General features: G+C 36.7%; 1 protein-coding gene across 2 annotated transcripts in view; it reads right to left on the reverse strand.

Moving 5' to 3' along the window:
* Positions 1 to 13,859, reverse strand: part of cdi (serine/threonine kinase) — a 389,918-nt gene that overhangs the window by 43,773 nt on the left and 332,286 nt on the right. The gene's annotated exons all lie outside the window — the stretch shown is intronic.

Genomic DNA, 13,859 nt, shown 5'->3' on the forward strand with positions numbered 1-13,859 from the left:
CTAAACATATAAAAGCTGTGATACGTAACCTCCCGTCTTACATGGACCCTGAGGAAATTATGATGGATCTAAAAGAACATGGACTCGACGTCGTGCGGATCAACCAACTCACTATCAGGCGTAACGGAGAAGTTATTAAGCTTCCCCTGTTTCTCGTTACTCTCACCCGCAAGGAGAAAAACAAGGAGATACACCAGTTAAAATTTGTGCTGGGAATGAAGATTAGTGTTGAGAGATACCGTGGCCGTAAGGGACCCTTGCAGTGTTATCGCTGTCAAGGGTTCCATCACGCCCAATCGCACTGCAATCACGAACCACGTTGTGTTCGTTGCGGTGAACCTTATGAATCATTTAACTGTGACAAGGATAAGGCAACTCCGCCTAAATGTGCCAATTGTCATGAGATAGGTCATACAGCTAACTACAGATTATGTGTGCGTTTTCCAAAACCAAAAACCACCTCGGCTGTGAAAACGTTCTCTGATCGGGTAGTGCATAATAAAACTTATGCACAAGCTTTAAACACCGGCCTCGCTCCTGAATTTTTAACTGAAGCAAAACAAGTTGCAGCTGAGCTACGTATGCTTGTCTCTGCTCTAAAAGAAACTGGATTACTCTGATGGCAAAATCAAACGTATCTCAAGATCATACTCCTGCAGCCCCTGTTAATGGCTAATTACATGAAAAAGTGTACTCCCGTACAAATAATGATATGGAATGCCTGCGGGCTACCCACCAAAATTACTGAACTGCACCATTTTTTAGGTGAGCACGATATTGACATTGCAATCATATCAGAGACTCATGCAAAACCATGCCAACGCCTGAGAATTGCAAATTATAATTCATACCGCTGTGATAGACTTTCACACAGAGGTGGTGGTGTGGCAATATATGTGAAACGTAATTATGCATCTTGTCTTATATCTGATTCAAGAAATTTTAATTGTGAGCAAACTACTGTGTTTGTCACTCTTCCTGTGTCTAATAACATCAATTTTTGTGCTGTGTATAACCCTCCAACGAATAGACTATGTGATAATTTTCTAAATAGCATTCTACCGGATGACATACCTACCCTTGCTGCCAGGGACTTTAATGCTAAGCATATAGACTGGAACTGTCGTCGAACAAACCTAAATGGTAAAATTCTCCATGAATATATTTTACAGCATCCGGTGGCGCTACATGCCCCACCAGAATACACGCGGCTTCATAATAGAATTGAATTTTCTGATATACTAGACATTGCAGTCACTACAACGCCTATCCCCGTTGCAATGGAAGTATTTCATGAATTGTCCTCTGACCACCTCCCCGTAATCGCAACATTAGGAGTGACAAAAACTTCTGAGTTCTCTACTAAGCGAATTACGAATTGGAATCTCTTCAGCAATATCATGAAAAATTCACCTCCTCGACTGCAAAATCTCAATACCAAACAAGGCATAAACACCATAATTAATGCCTTAAGTGAAAGCACTCAAGGTGCAATTAAGGAAGCCAGTACTGAAATTACTAATCGTGATAAGGCTTTCAGACTGCCCCTTAATATACAACAGCTTATGAGAGAGCGAAATAGACTCAGGAAATGTTATCATTTAGCGTGGGACCCGGCACTTAAACGTGAAATAAATCGTAAAAATAAGCAAATTCAGAAGGCCATTAAAACCTTCAAAGAAGAACTATGGGATGATAAAATGTTAAATCTGGATTCTAGAGAATGTACATTCTGGTCTTTAATCAAAAATTTTAAAACTTCCTTCATAAGTAATCGACCTCTCTATGACAGAGGTAATATTGCCATCTCCAATCAGGAAAAGGCAGAAATCTTCGCAGCACACCTCCAAGAACAGTTCTCGCCAAATGATTGGCCAAAAGACTCTGATTTCGAATTAAAGACCCTCCTACGAGTGAGGGATTGGCTCAACGCCCCTTCAGTCAGACTTCCGATTAAATATGCCACTCCTACTGAAACGACTAATATTATCAAACACCTGAGACAAAAGAAATCTCCAGGAATTGATGAAATCAGCAATACAGCAATTAAAAATTTGCCGCCTAACATCATCTGCAGCCTGACAAGTATTTTTAATGCTTGTCTTGCTCTTTCTTACTTTCCAACACCTTGGAAAATTGCTAAAATTATTTTACTACCTAAACCGGCTAAAGATCACACCCGACCAGACGGATATCGTCCTATTAGTCTACTGCCGGGCTGAGGCAAAATTTTTGAGAGAATTATCCTGAATAGACTGAAACCATATTTTAAGCATCTTCCGCCGGAACAATTTGGGTTCTGTGCTCACCTCTCAACAACGAAGCATCTTGTCCGAATAACCGAATTCGCTGGTGCAGCTCTGCACTGCAAACTTAATGTTGCTATACTCATGCTAGACGTGGCGAAAGCATTCGACCGCGTCTGGCATGAGGGCTTAATTGCTAAATTAATTGACCTTCAACTGGACAGAGAACTCATTCTGCTAATCCATTCTTTTATCAAGGATCGGACATTCAGAGTCTCGGTAAAATTGAATTATCCAGCACTAAAATAATGACTAGCGGTGTTCCACAGGGTTCTGTGACTGGCCCTATACTCTATCTATTCTACGTTTCAGACTTTCCGAGATTGCATTTAAATCATAATTCTATGCTAGCCTGTTATGCAGACGACACTGCCCTGGCAGTGAAGTCTGCTAACATCAATCATGCTATTCGGAAACTCCAAGACACTATTCCATCCATAGAACAATGGTGTGGATATTGGAAGATACGAATTAACGCTCACAAATCGCAGCTCCTACTCATAAGGAAAAGGAAGAAAAATGTTCCGATCAGGCAAAGTGTTTATCTTTTTAACGAGGCTGTGCCTATCGTGAAACAAGCCAAATATCTGGGCATCACCATCAACGACAAGCTCACATGGCAGCATCACATCCAACAAATCAGGAATAAAGCGATTAAAGTCATGGAATGTTTATATCCTATGATAGGGAAATATTCAAAACTTTCGTTGGACAAGAAACGACTTATTTATCTAGCCACAATCCGACCCATCATGACGTACGCTTCGCCAGCATGGACTACCGCTACGAAGGGTGAAATCCAAAAATTACAAGTTGTGCAAAACCAATTTTTAAGAATTATCACAAATGCACACCCGTATGTGAAGAACAAACGTCTCCATGAAGATTTAAAAATGGATACAATAGTGGAATATTTAAGAAGAACTAACACGGCATTTTATGACGCCGCTAAGGAGTGCCAACATATGGAGATTTTCAACCTATTTCACTATGAAATTTTACACGAGGACAGGCACCTCCGTCCATATGCCGCTTTTCTACTCAGTGGAAACCAGGATTTTCCAACATAATTTGTGTTTTTAGTATGTAGTACTCTGAAAAACTTATTTGACTTGTAAATAATGATGTTTAGAAATCTTAGCCGGATGATCATGTGACACACAAAGCCACGCCCACAAGATATTACTTATATTTTTCCTGTATATACTATTTTACTTTTTGGAATCGTATTTTATTTTCTGCATTTATGACTGCAACACACACCTTTTATGAACTGATTTAGTACTATTTTATGTATAACTATTGTAAAACTTCAGATTTACAGCGCTACGATGCTTGGATACCTCATCGCCAACCAGATGTCTTATCGCTCATCACGTGACATTCGTCACACCCCCTGCATCTGCTATCCTGTCTCCACGAGAACTACGTTGGACATTTCCTTACCTGCAGCGCTCCTAGAAGCACCAAAGTTCGATAGCCGGAACACAACCTGCGATTTCGCAGGTTAATCGCGGCAAATAAAGCAAGTTGGAGTTGGAGTTCAACGTTGTCTTTCACGCACCCGGATTCTTGGTAAGCATTTTCAAGCTTTGTTCTTAGCGATTGTTTTCTTTTGATGAAAAATGCCTTGCTTCGAGTTACGTTAAGGATCTCGTAAAGTTTAGGTTTTGTTATGGATTTAGATTTTCTTAGGAATAGGGATTTAATTCATGATATTATTGATAATAGCACTCCGGAGGATAAGTATAAGTTATGGATTAACTTAAATACGCATCGTAATCAAATTCTAAATGGAAAGGTTACTGTTGCTCCTGATATTCTTGATGAAATTTGTAAACTCACTGAAGTCCTTAACTTAGGCATGAAAATGTTCAAAAATGTTGATGAACTTAATGAAAATTTTCCCATTGATAATGAATCTTCTGTTAGTAAGCCTAGTACTAGTAAACCAACTGATTCTCAAAATATGCAAAGCATAATAATACCTCCCGATAATATTCAGAAGGCTACTGCTGATAAATAGAAAGAGGAATGGATCTATCCCAAAAAAAACCCACAAACGCAATCTTAGCGAAGATAGCAATCATTCAACCACATCTGTTAAAAATAAATATTCCGCTCTCCCTAACGAAGACGATATGGATGTTCAAGTCATCAGTTCTCAAAATTCTCAAGATAGCGGAGGATTCGTTAAACCCAGAAAAACCGCTAATAGAATACCTCCTATAATCATTTCGGACGTAAACGATTGGAAAAAACTCCGCGATGAAATTAAGAAACTAACTTCCCAAATGGAATGCAACTTTAAAGGCACTGATATACACATCAAAGTTAAAAGTTCAGATGATTACAGATTAATCACTAAATTCTTAGATGATAAAACTATCTCGTATCACACATTTCCTCTGCCAACTGAAAAACCCATACGCGCTGTGATTAAAAAACTCCCAGCACACACTAAAACAGAAGACATCTTTGAAGAGTTAACTGAAAAAGGAATCCCAGTTAAAGCTGTTAAGCAGTTCACCAAGAAAATTAATGGTGAAATTGTCAAAATACCCACCTTCTTAGTGGAAGTAAAAAGAAGCATCGAAGGGAAAAATATTTATAAAATTACACATATCCTAGATTTAGGAATTAAAGTTGTTAGCTTCAAAACTACGCCAGGTCCGACACAGTGTCACAACTGTCAAAGGTACGGACATAGTAAAATGCACTGCAAGCATAAAACGCGCTGCCTAAAATGTGGCCAAAATCATGCTACCTATACTTGTACTAAAGATAAAAATCTACCTGGTATCTGTGCCCTTTGCGGAGGTCCGCATATAAGTTCTTATCGTGGTTGTGAAATGCACCCTGATAATATAAAAGAGAAGATAGCCCAGCAGAAATCAAGAGAAGAAAATCGTAATACCAGAAGAAATAACCCACCCCCACCTCCAAGGGACTTAGAAAATTTTCCGCCGCTTCCTACTCAAAATCAAACCGAAAATGTTGAAAATAATAACAACGAAAATAATACAAGTCAAACCAATCGGAACACAGAAAGTTCAGGAGAAGCACAAAACTCCGCCCCCGGATTCATATTATGGCTAAAAAACTTATTCAACCAAGGCAAATTACTTTTCCAAAAATTTATGACAGCAAAATCACTAACTGACAAAATCCAAATCGGATTTGAAGCATTTGAACTCTTAAGCAATATTAACTATGAATTCTAATCCTTATATTAATGTTACTAGTTATCATATCACTGCCTCGAGTAGTTTAAATGTCGCATATTTTAACGCAAATGGTATAAAAATAAAAATACCGAGATACTTAATTACATTAATCGTCATGATATTGATATTTTTCTCGCTAACGAAACTCATCTCAGAGCATGTGACAAATTTAAAATACAAGGATTTAGAACTTATCTTTCTGACCGCTCTCATAATAGAGGAGGCGGGACTTTGATTCTTGTTAAAAATTATCTTCGCTCCACTCCATTTAGCCTCAGCGGCAATACCAGCATCGAACACACAACTATCATTGTGCACTCTCGTACCAACGAACCAGTGGTTTTTATCTCTGCCTACAATCCACCAAGGAACACCATCAGTGGTCACGATCTCATCAGCTTTAGCAACATCGCTTTTCCGGTTGTCATAGCCGGCGACCTTAATGCCAAACATAATTCATGGAACTCAAGAATCAGGAACACTAATGGTAACATACTCTATAATTTCGCACTAAATAACGATCTCAGAATTTATGGCCCTACTGACCCTACCCGTTACCACCATACAGGTACAGCTGATGTTCTTGACATTGTCATTACGAAAAATATTCTTCAAATTCCATATCTTAAAGTGAATAATGAAATGAGTTCAGATCACCTTCCAGTCAATTTCGCATTTTATGGATATGAAAGGTCACTCCCTCTCAAAAGCATCACTAACTGGACTAAATTTAAGGAAATCCTTGAAACACTACCTGCACATCCGGTTTTAGCTGATATTTCACACATCGAAGAACAAATCACTAAAATCAACAGAAGAATTAACACTGCTATTATCAATTCTACTACTTTTAAAGAATATCAGAAGCCCAAATTACCTGACTGCTTAATTGATAAAATTAAAGACAAAAATAGGACTGCCAAGCAATGGAGAAGGACGGCTGATCCTACTATTAAAAACGAATTAAATAGAAAAATCCGTGAAATTCAAGAAGCTATCTCTGAATATAGGTCAAATTCTTGGGATGATCTCCTTGATTCCATGGACTTTAACCCAGGAACTGTCTGGAAAATTGCAAAAACACTCCGCAAAAATCAAGACTATAATATTGGTCCTATTAACACTAATTATGGCATCGCATACTCTGAAAAAGATATTGCAGAAGCTCTTGCCGCCCATCTGGAAAATACTTTTACTAACAACAATTATTACAATGAGGAAATAGAAGAGGATGTTTATAATTTTAATATTCACCTCTCGGACCGTATTGGTAATGAGCATATTAATCCCACCTCACCTAATGAAATTTATGACATAATCAAAAATCTAAAAATCAGAAAAGCTCCGGGTTTCGACGGGATTTCAAATAAAATTCTAAAAATTCTCCCTAAAAGGTACATTGTCCTAACAACTAATATCATAAATGCGTGTCTCAGGTTAAACTATTTTCCACAGCAGTGGAAACATGCAAATATTGTTACTTTCCTTAAACCGGGGAAAAATCCAAGAGAGCTTAACTCATACCGTCCAATTAGTCTGCTTCCTGGGCTGGGCAAAGTTTTCGAAAGGGTCATACAAAGAAGACTTACAAAGCACCTTCAAGATAAAAATATCATAAATAGTGAACAATTCGGCTTCAGAACTGGACACAGTACTGTTCATCAACTGCTTAATGTAACAGAGTATATCGCTGATTCATTCGTTAAAAAGAATACAATTGCAAGTTGTTTTTTGGACTTAGAAAAAGCATTTGACAAGGTGTGGCATGATGGTTTAATTTACAAGCTACACCTTGCTCATCTGCCAATTAACTTCATTAAACTTCTAAAAAGTTATCTGAGAAACCGTACCTTTCAAGTAAAAATTAACAACACTTATTCTACGAAGAAATATATCAAAAGCGGAATTCCACAAGGAAGTGTTCTTGGACCCAGTCTTTTTTGCATTTATACAAATGACATGCCCGTCCCACTTAATTCAAAAATAGTTAAGTTTGCTGATGATACAGCGATATTGACCAGATCAATGAAACCACAACTTGCTGTTGATAAGCTTGAAATTGCAGTGAATCACGTTGTGCATTACCTTAAATCATGGAGACTCACCATTAATCCCTCTAAAAGCAACATTCTACTTTTTCGCCGACATCGAAAATTCACCCCAGTTGAAGTGAACATTAAAATTAATAATCAAGAAGTTCCTGTGGTTAACAGCACTAAATATTTAGGTATCTATTTTGATTCACAATTGCTCTTTAAAGAACATTCCGAATATGCACTCAGAAAAGCGACTGTCGCAAAAATTGCTCTTCAACCCTTGATTGGCAGAAAATCCAAGTTAAATGTGAGAATTAAAAAGAAAATATATATTACACTTATTCGTCCGATACTTCTGTACGCTATCCCTGTTTGGGCCACCGTTTATAAAACCTACAGAAGAAGACTACAAATTTTTCAAAATAAAATTCTACGCGATATCATCAGTGCGCCGTGGTTTGTCAGAAACTTACAGATTCATAAAGAATTGAAGATCCGGCCCGTTCCTGATGAGATACTCACTACAAGCCACAATTTCTTTCAAAAAATAGCTAACTCAAGATATGACCATATAAGGGAGCTAATTAATTATGATCCTACCCTGGAATGTGCTGCAAAAAGGCCCAGAAGCATCTTCCATAATGTGAAGTGGTGAATTGTAAATAGTGTATATAAAAAATTTTATTATATGAGACTGTACAATATCCCACAGCATCGGACTTTGGATTAAAGCTCACTTATTCTTCGCATTTTCAACTACCTCAGATGAACATTGCGACATCCTAATGGATAATGGCATTGCTCTCTGGTAGCTTTTTATATTTTTATGTTCAATTTGTTTTCTACTACTTATGATTGACTTTGCGACACCCAAATGGGTAATGGCTTAGCTCATAGGTATCTGCTTTTGTGTACATATTGTGTATGTAGAGAAATTCACCACTTCGCGTTTTGAGAATAACAGCTACAGAGTACAAGACTAAAACCACTGTCTGTTGGTTGATCAAGTGTTCTCTTGCTGTTTCATTGTGTATACATTTAATTTACTATGCTTTACAAGTATTGTGTGTCTTCAAGTGTGAATTCTTCATTTTCACTTTATTATTTGACTGTGCTTACCTGCAAGTACTGATTTCTTTTTCCACCGGAGTGTGAACTTTCAAGAAACATTGGCCGAGGTCAGTTTACGGGAGGGTGACTCCTGTCGTAACTGCCGCCGACCTACGACGTTTCAAGCCACACCCACTGGGTAGAACTCATTGCAATTTAGCCTGGCAAGTGCCATTTGATTTAAATTATGAAATTCAAAGTATTAGTGATTTAATTATGATTGTTCATCACTAGTTTACTACATAACTTAATATATTTTCATATTTGTTACCAGCTCTAACAGCTTTCCAGATGCATTTCTAAATTCTAAATTTCATTGTGTACTCATGTACTATTCTAGCTCCGCCTATAGAGGCGCGGCGGTTACCGCCTTATTTCTCATTTTTCCAAGCCTTAGGGCAATACCATGACAGGCAGTTAAAGCAGTGGGCTGCTAAATGCTGTCTAAATCAGATAACTGAACTGAACTGAACTCGGCGAATGCACAGTTCGATACGAAAGTTGTTTGAGTTCGTATTATTATTTTGCTCTACAAGTGTGATTCTAAAATTTAGGAAGTGAAGGAAATTTATTTATAAATAGTAAGTGTTTTTCGTTGGTCCCTTTCGAGAGGTGTACTTGGAGTAGCTCATCTGGACAAGTTCGTGAGTATATTTTTGATTTCTACGCTTTCATTATAGACATTGTCTTGTATATCGATAGGATAGCTTGACTGGGTAAATATGGATGAGATAAATGATTTAGCAGTCCTTAATAAGCGCGATATTGTTGAGAATATTCTTAAACATGGCACGATTGAGGATTGTAGGCAGATTATGGCTGAGTTTAACTTAGCGTTTAACACGCTTAGAAATGGCTTACGGAAAATCACCCCAGAAATGGAGCAATGGCTCCAAAAAACCTATGCAGAGCTTGAGAAGTGTGTAGCGATTAAACAAGCTGCAGGAGATTCAGTGCAAAATATCTGCGGTAGCATCCCGTTAGTTAATACCAGCAATGATTCGACATCTAACCAAACTACAAAGCAACCCAAACCAGTTTCAAATGTTATTCAAGAAATAAGCAAAATAAATAATTATGATGAAAAATGGATTACACCCAAAAAATACCACAAGCGCACACTTAGTGAAAGCAGTAACGCTTCAATGACGTCAACCAAAAATAAATACGCTTCACTAAAAATAGATGATAAAATGGACACTACAAATGTTAGTTCGCTAAACTCACAAGAAGGCAGTACTAATAATGAAGGTGATTTCATTACGCCCAACAAAAAGGCTAACAGAATTCCGCCGATTATCATTTCAGATGTCACGGACTGGAAAGCCCTCAGAGATAATATTAAGCAATTTACCATATCCATGGAATGTGTACAGAAAGGTGGTGATATCCACATTAAAGTAAAATCGGACACTGAGTATCGTGAAGTAACGAGATACTTAGACGAAAAGGAAATTCCTTACCATACCTTCCCTCTCCCTCAGGATAAACCGATAAGAGTTGTAATCAAAAAATTATCTGTTCACACCAAACCCGAGGACATTATGGAAGAACTAATAGATAATAACATCCCGGTTAAAACAGTAAGACAAGTTACCAAGAAAATAGACAATGGAATTGTCAAACTACCCACTTTCATGGTTGAAGTCAAACGCAGCATAGAAGGAAGAAAATATACAACATAACGCATATTCTAGATTTGGCCGTTAACATTACTCCCTTCAGACCCACTCCAGGACACAAACAGTGTCACCACTGTCAGAGGTATGGCCACAGTCGTGCTCACTGTAAGCACAAGCCCAGGTGTTTAAAATGCGGGCAAAACCATATTACTACTACATGCACAAAAGACAGAAACTTACCCGGCAAATGTTGCCTCTGCGGAGGCCCCCACATTAGTTCGTACCGTGGTTGCGAAATGCATCCGGATAACTTGAAAAGAAAAATTGCAGAAAAAGAATTCCAAAAAGAAGCGAGAAAAACTTCAAAAAATAATCCCCCTGATATCAACTTCGAAAATTTCCCCCCTCTGCCAAGAAGAAACATAACCCAAAATAGCATTGAAAATGTTAATGAGCAGAATGCTTCATCCACCAATCAGAACGCAGCTGTCGAAAGTCCGTTTCCGATTTCATAATTTGGCTGAAGAAATTATTCCTGCAAGGAAAAAATCTCTTCGAGCGGTTCTTAAAATCTAAATCAATATTGGAAAAAATCCAAGTCGGCTGGGAAGCCTTTGAACTTTTATCAAGCATCAATTATGAATTTTAACCACATTAACAGTAACTCAAGAACTCACCTCACTGCCCCCAGCAGTTTAAACCTCGCATTTTTTAACGCCAACGGTATTCGCCACAAGAACGTTGAAGTAGCAAACTTCCTTAATCACCATAATATTGATGTGTTTCTAGTGAATGAAACTTGGCTCAGACCTAATGATAAGTTCAAGATCAATGGTTACAACGCATTCAGGACGGACAGAGACCAACAGGGACGGCTGTATTATGATATTAATTAAAAGGCATCTGCACGCCAACGAGTTTAATATTCCCAATAGCAGCAGCATTGAAACCACTGCGATCGTTGTGCATTCGCGCACAAATGAGCCGATTGTCATCATCTCGGCTTATAATCCCCCCAGAAACATTCTCACCAACAAGGACTTACAAATTTTCAACAATATCACTCACCCTGTTATTATAGCAGGGGACCTGAATTCTAAACATCATAGCTGGAATTCTCAAAGAAATAACACAAATGGCAACAAACTTTATAGCTATGCTCTTACGAATGACCTTAGAATTTTTGGACCAACGGAACCTACCAGGTATCATCATACAGGCAGCTCGGATGTTCTCGACATCGTTATTACAAAAAATATCCAGCAAATCCCTTTCCTACAGGTGATTAATCAATTAACCTCTGACCATCTCCCTGTTAAATTTACTTACCATGGCTTTGAGAAGACCTTGCCTTTAAAGAAAATTATAAACTGGCAGAAATTCAATAATTCTCTGGAACAATTACCTGCACACCCGGCTCTTGCCGATATTGTAGACATTGAGTACAATATCACTAAGATCAATAGTAAAATTAAGAAAGCCCTTGATGATTCCACCAAATTCAAAGATTATAAGAAAGACAAGCTCCCCGACTACATCATTGAGAAAATAAAAACAAAAACCGCACAGCAAAACTTTGGCGAAGAACAGGCGATCCCACTGTTAAAAGAAATCTGAACAGAAAAATTAGGAACATCAAGACCCTCCTCCTAGAGTACAGATCAAATTGTTGGGAGGATTTCTTAGAATTTCTACATACTTTTATTTTTGAAATTGAGATTGATTTTTAAAAATTTAGCATATTTATTAAGCATAATTAACGTTCCAAATAATTATAAGCTATTGCATCGTTTCAGGGCTAGATATTTTTTTAGCATTTCCTATGTTGTAAGGAAATTTGTAACTATTTCCTTTAGAAAAACATATTTTAAACCTGAACTAATAGAAAATTTCAAACAAGCAATTTTCTCTTGCAATTGTTATATGCTTTTATTGATGTAAATAAGTAAAAAGTGCTAAAATATTTAAAAACGAATTTTTGAAAGTTTTGTTTAAAATTCTAAATTGTGCTGCTTTTTTTAAATTATAGATGAGTATTATAGCATAATTTCTATAAAGGAATTTTATTTCAATTATATTTCATAATACATCACAGTGATAAACACTTTTGACTCCTTAAAAGTTTTTTATACATTTAATTCTAATATTAAAATTGTATTTAACCGTACTAATTAATTTTGCTTGTATTTTATAGCGATTATTTTGTAAAATTTATTTTTAGTTCTGTATAACATTTTCTTTTTATTTACTGTTAATTTAATTTGTTAGCCCAAAACGGTGGTAGCCTAGAAAGGCTGTTAGTTTCGAAGCGGAATTTTGCGCTGTTTTACTATAAGTGTCCGTGTCTCCTTGCAAATTGTTGTTACCAAATATTATCGCCCTGTATTATATGTAAGGAAATTAAATAATGAAGAATCTGCATGAATACATGTATGTTTCTTGCACTGTGACAAAAACGACAGTATCTAGAGCCATCAAATTTTGAATAATGTAATCCTCCACCCCATGGGCATCTGGACGGCCGAATTTCGAATTTGTTTTAATCTATTTCATATTTTGTAAGACTTTAGCGAATTTTTGATTAACAAACTCAACGAGTTCAAAGCGAGCGAGCACTGTACGGAAAATAACAGTTTTATCTCCAGTGCGGAAATTCTAAAGATATGCTGTATTCAAATGTATGTGGTTTACGAAGAACATGATATTCAATAAATATAGATAACACACAAAACTTTAAAAAAAGGTTCCTTTTGGGCGTAATATAAAATTTGAGTACTTCTAGATTTTATTTTATCTTTTTCTTCCCTTCATTACGCTCAGAAAATTTTATGCTCTGAATTTTATGAATTCTTAAAGTAACTAATCCACTTTAATGTTAATAACTTAATGATCACATAATTAAATAAATATGATGTTTTTGTAATGTTATTATAGTTTGGAAACTCATTGCCTGAAAATGTTCATTAAATTAAAAAAAAAAAAAATATCAGATCTTGTTTAATTTTACCTTATTTATTTCAAAGCATCACGTACTATCAATCTTATTTAATTTTACTTTATTTTTACGCAAAATTAAGTTCATAAATTTTGTGCTTAGAATTTTTACCGTTTTACCAAAGTAAAGATGTCTGTACAAGAATTACGCGTGAAAAAAATGCGCGAAATGCAGTTAAAAAGTGCTTTAATGAGATAGATTAAATCCTATTCGGAAAAAACTGTGGCTTTCATAATCTCATCACTATACAATATATCCCATTTAATAATTAAAAAGAGTTATGTGATACAAACGCCATAGGTTTCAGTGTTAAAGTTAAACAGATCGTCCCTACTCTTTCTTGCCGACATGTCGGTGACGCGCGCTCCGCCTACTGGGTTAGTCTATCTCTTATAGGTCCATGGTTCGCGCACGCTTTTGTACAGAAAGACAAAAGGCATATAAAAAGCCGCTTGAGGACCTTACCCTAGGCACATTTGACCGCGTCTGGCATAGAGGACTTACTTTTAAGCTCATCAATTTGAATTTTCCACGGGAAATTATTCTCATCCTCAGCTCATTTT

The sequence above is a fragment of the Stegodyphus dumicola genome, chromosome 1 (genome assembly GCF_044657685.1).
Source record: "Stegodyphus dumicola isolate Sdum_Otavi_A_Nest chromosome 1, ASM4465768v1".
NCBI lineage: Eukaryota > Metazoa > Arthropoda > Arachnida > Araneae > Eresidae > Stegodyphus > Stegodyphus dumicola.